This window comes from Cebus imitator, unplaced genomic scaffold (genome assembly GCF_001604975.1).
Source record: "Cebus imitator isolate Cc_AM_T3 unplaced genomic scaffold, Cebus_imitator-1.0 Scaffold50, whole genome shotgun sequence".
Classification (NCBI taxonomy): Eukaryota; Metazoa; Chordata; class Mammalia; order Primates; family Cebidae; genus Cebus; species Cebus imitator.
In genome coordinates this window covers 6,480,773-6,485,931 of record NW_016107365.1, presented here as the reverse complement: position 1 = coordinate 6,485,931, position 5,159 = coordinate 6,480,773, and the positions used below count along the sequence as shown (strand labels likewise).

Below are 5,159 nucleotides of genomic sequence, written 5' to 3'. Positions count from 1 at the left end.
CACCCGCCTCGGCCTCCCAAAGTGCTGGGATTACAGGCTTGAGCCACCGCGCCCGGCCTACCCTGTATATTTTTAAATCACTTAATGTAACTGGATTGCTTTTAACTCAAAGAATAAATGTTTGAGGGAATGCATAGCCCATTCTTCATGACATGCTTATTTCACATTGCATGCCTGTATTAAAACCTTTCATATACCCCATAAATATATGGGGTATATGAAATATACCTACTAGGTATCCACAAAAAATTTTTAAATAATTTAAAAATTAAAATGACTTAGGTGGGCATCAGGGTTTTTTTTTTTTTCACTGTCACTGGGCATTAACTTTCAATTGTTTCTTTGATGGCACTAGATAATATTTGATGACCAAATTTCTATCATTTGGGAATTGCTGATAGGGATGTTTGCCAATAACTCCTTTAGATAATTTCCTTATTCCTGAGGAACTCCAGGGACTAGCATATTATAAGTTGCTCAGTTTCCATGAAGGGATAGTTGGCTCTGTTATTTGGTTGGCGCTATACTTGTACAGTAAACAAGTTTAAAACGGTGATAATATTAACTAAGAATCCTGGGCATTCTCAAGACAGGTTCCTTTCAGAAAACGTGCTTGGCTTCTCTGATTTGTTGGTGCTGTGCTAGGTGCCAGAGTCATTTTAAAGAAATGACTGACAATGCTGTGGGGGAGTGACCACACATGGCTTAAGAGGGGGTCTCAGAGAAAAAGACACTACAGTTTGTAAGAATAGGGTAAGGGAGGAAGAGAGACATTTAAAACTAGGCTTCAGGGAATTCTCTAATAAAAATAAATAACATAGCACTTTTTTCTGATTACTGTGCATTGTTGAAATATTAAAATTTAAAGTATAAAGAAAATATTTAAATCACCAACAATGTCACCATCTGTGGTAAACACCTTGGTGGGTCTCCAGTCTTTCTTCCACATGTATGTATATGGTTGTTAAAATTTTGGCTGATGTCTGTCAAGGAAGAAAGTCAAACTCTGTAACATAGTTTGAAGAGATTTATTCTAAACCAAATATGAGTGACCATGGCCCCTGTCACAGCCCTCAGGAGGTCCTGAGAACATGTGCCCAAAGTGGTTGGGGTACAGCTTGGCTTTATACATTTTAGTGAGGCATGAGACATCAATCAAATACATTTAAGAAATACATTGGTTTGGTCCAGAAAGGCGGGACAATTTGAAGTGGCAGGGGGCTTCCAGGCTATAGGTAAATTTAAACATTTTCTGGTTGACAGCTGGTTTGAGTTTGTCTGAAGACCAGGATCAATAGAGAGAAATGTCTGGGTTGCAATAAGAGGTTGTAGAGATCAAAGTTTTACTATGCAGATGAAGCTTTTTAACTAGCAGGCTTCAGAGAGAATAGGTTGTAAAATGTTTCTTATCAATCTTAAAGTCTGTGTTGGCATTAATGCCAAAGAAGTATAACGAGCATGTCAGACCCCTACTTCCCTTCATGACCTGAACCAGTCTTTCAGGTTAAATTTTAAGAGCTCTAGCTGAGGAGGAAGTCCATTCAGATAGTTGGGGGGCCTTAGAATGTTATTTTTGTTTACATGCCTCAGGATAATGGATGCTGTATTCCAAAGGAAAATCAGAGAACACAATGCAAGATTTGCAAAAGGAGATGGTAGGAAAGCAGAGTGCACCCTTCATGGATCAAGGGGAAGCTGAGAAAATGTTAAATATTAGAAGATTCTCCAGGGAGGTCATATGCCCATCTGCTCCTGGGGACCCACACACCTCATTCCCCCAGTGCTCAAGGGACTCTCTTTTTAGTCTCTGAGAAAATATTTCCATCAGGGCGAGGGAAGTATTTTCTTCAAGAGCAATTCCCTTGCTCTTGACAGTTTCCCTGGAGGCATGCAACATAATTGTCTCAATGGTTTAGACTTTTGAAAACAAAAGCTAGAAAGTGAAGTGGTTTTCTGGCAACTTTTGCTTTATTTATTTTTATTTATTTATTTATTTTTTAGATAAGGTCTTGTTCTGTCACCGAGTGGAACGCGGTGATGCAATCACAGCTCACTGAAACCTTGACTTCCTGTGTTCAATCAATCCTCCCACCTCAGTCTCCCAAGTAATGGGGACTACAGATGGGTGACAACATACCAGCTATTTTTTTTTTTGTAGAGTGGTTTCGCCATGCTGGCCAGGCTGAACTTTTGCTTTCTACCCCATCACAAACCTTCCCTTTGCAAAGGAGCCCATCTTTTCTTGACAGAAAGGAAGAAAATTAAAAACTGCAAGTAGAAGCAAAGCAGTACCTTTAAAATTCATGCTATAGTACTTTTTAAACCAAATTTGGGTCAATCGAACATCCTGTTGTTTAACATTAATATTATATAGTAGACACTTTCCACTGTAAAAAGAAATCTCAAAACCCCAAACTCACTGTGCCCAAGGGAAAAGTTAAGATTGGGAACTGAATTACCTAAAACTACCTTCCATTTTGTTCCTAAATAAGAGCTACAAAGATAGGTCACTTCCTCCCCTGGGGGCCTGGAAATTTTTTGTGGACCCAAGATCTTTACCCTAAAACAGAGTTCTATTGAATTTCACCCTATGTAAGTCAATGGCCTCTCTTCTCATAGGTAAGGGACAGAGACAGGAGAAAGACTCACCCCTCCACTCACCTGAGACAAATTCATAAAGAACTTATAGTTCTTATACTGTAAGTTTACGTTATCTTATGTAAAAATGCAGATTCACAGAGCTACAGGGAATGTACAGTTGACGGTTCCTCTACCCCCTTTTCACAAGTAAAATGTGAATTCAATAAACGCTGATCAAAGTCTCAGAAGAATGCAGCTGCTTGCCTCTTTTATCTCTCTTCCTGCTCCTGACTTTTTTTACTTTCTTTCCCTTACTGCCCACTCTTTCCCCTTGAAAAATTGAAGTCCCCAAACCCTCTTTGGAAAAAAGCACAGATCACAGATGTTTTCGTGATTTTGTGTTCCTTTTTCTTATGCATGTCCTCAACCTTGGCGAAATAAACATCTAAAGTAGTTGAGACTCACCTCATTGACTTCGGTTTTACACCATCATAATAAATGTTCTTTGAAAACACTGTTTAATGAGTTCCTCTTGAAAAGAAGCCTTTTGAGAAAGCTGGAGAAGTCAAGAGAAATACAGTCATGTGGAAGTGCCCCCACTTTTCCTGTGGCAAGCAGCTGGCAGACATCTTTGGTAGGGACCAATGTGAAAGAGTAAGATGGTCTATGGCCATACTGAAGCAGGACTGGCCACAAGAAACAGACCTCTCAAACACCAAACTGGGAAGGAAGAGGTGTTTATTATTATTATGGCCAGGAGCCAGGCGACAATTTGTCTAAACGACCAAGCTCCTCTAACAAAGAGAAGCTCTGCCTTTCTATAGGCTTACACTCTAGATATTACACATGAAAGAATCTTAGGCTCACAGCCTTATAAATTACAAGTGAAAGGGTCTTGGGTTTACAGTTTTAGAAATCACATATGAAAGGGTCTTGGTCGATGGAGGAGTGGGGTGGGGGTTTGATCTTGTTTGAGAACAATGTCTTCCAGAGAGACTCCCCCACACCACGCCTGCTATTTACAGGAAGGTGATTTAGGAGGCGCCAGTCGGCCAGCCCTTTCTTCTATTGAAATGCAGTGTGGAAGTCAAGGGGGAGGTGATCCTAGATGCCAGGGTCTCCTTCCTCAATACCACCCTGAATGTGCCTGATCTATCTGAAAGAGTAGGATGCATAAAACCCATGTTCTGCAGAGTCTGGGCTGGACCAGAGATGTTCACCTATCACCATAACCATAGTCATCACCATGGTTACAACTTACTGAGCACTTCATGTGTTCAGGGTGCTTGCTATCTTATTTTACCATCAAAGTTCTAGTTCTCCATCTTGAGGGTGCATAATAATCACCTGGTGTGCTTGCTGTAAATGCAGATTCTTACCTTTCCTCTTCCTCCATTTGGAATCATTTGAACTAGGTTGGAGCCTGCGAATCCTAAAGCTTGATAAGTACCCTTAGTTTGTTCCAATACATGTGAGCCACTGTATTTGAGACATGCTGGAAAATGAGGCTTAAAGAAATTAAATAACTTGCCCAAGACCTTTACTCTGAGGTGGTCTGGTGGCATCCTTTCCCTCCCCGTCCTCCTTCTCCCAGGCCCCAAAGGCATGTTCTTCTCTGGTGTCTCCCAACTCTCTCCTCTTCCCCTGCACCCTCTGTCTATCTAATATTCTTGTGTTGTCTGATTTCTTGCCAAGAAAGTATGCCCCAGCAAGAATTACTCTACAGGTGCCAGTGTTTCCAAACGACTTCTCCATACTTCCATTCAAACCCCTTCCTCTTCATCTTAAAGTCTAGACCATTTCTATTGGCACCATCAGCAACACCTGGGAGTTTGTTAAGAAGTCAGAATCTCAGGCTCCACCCCAAGTTACTGAAGCTGAGTCAGATTTCCAGGTGATTCACATGCTCATCAAAGTTGAAGCAGCTGCCATCCTAGACAGTCCTCAGTCAGATGTTGATCTGATTGGTTGAAGCAATTCACCATAAAAGCAATAATTTTCAATGCTGGTTGAATTTAGAATCCCCTGATGCTCTTTAAAAAATGCTGATGCCTGGGCCCATCCCTAGACTAATTAAATCGGAATTTGAATGAGTTGGGGTTTATTCATCTATATTTTTAAAAATACCACAGGTAAGTTCAGAGTTCAACAGCAGGTTTCCAAGATGCCACCCAAAGGAAAAAGTGGTTCTGGAAAAGCAGGGAAAGGGGGAGCAGCCTCTGGGAGTGACAGTGCTGACAAGAAAGCTCAAGGTCCCAAAGGTGGTGGCAATGCAGTAAAGGCCAGATACATTCTATGTGAAAAACATGGCAAAATCATGGAAGCCATGGAAAAGTTAAAGTCCAGGATGTGATTCAATGAAGTGGCCGCACAATATAGCGAAGATAAAGCCAGGCAAGGGGGAGACTTGGGTTGGGTGACCAGAGAGTCCATGGTGGGACCATTTCAAGGGACAGCATTTGCCTTGCCTGTAAGTGGGATGGATAAGCCTGTGTTTACAGACCCACCAGTTAAGACAAAATTTGGATATCATATTATTATGGTTGAAGGAAGAAAATAAAATCATATGAAAGACTGAA

The 5,159-nt window shown here is 41.1% G+C and overlaps 1 pseudogene; it reads left to right on the top strand.

Annotated features, from left to right (window-relative positions):
• Positions 1-4,713: 4,713 nt before the first annotated feature.
• LOC119471100 lies at positions 4,714-5,159 on the top strand (annotated as a pseudogene).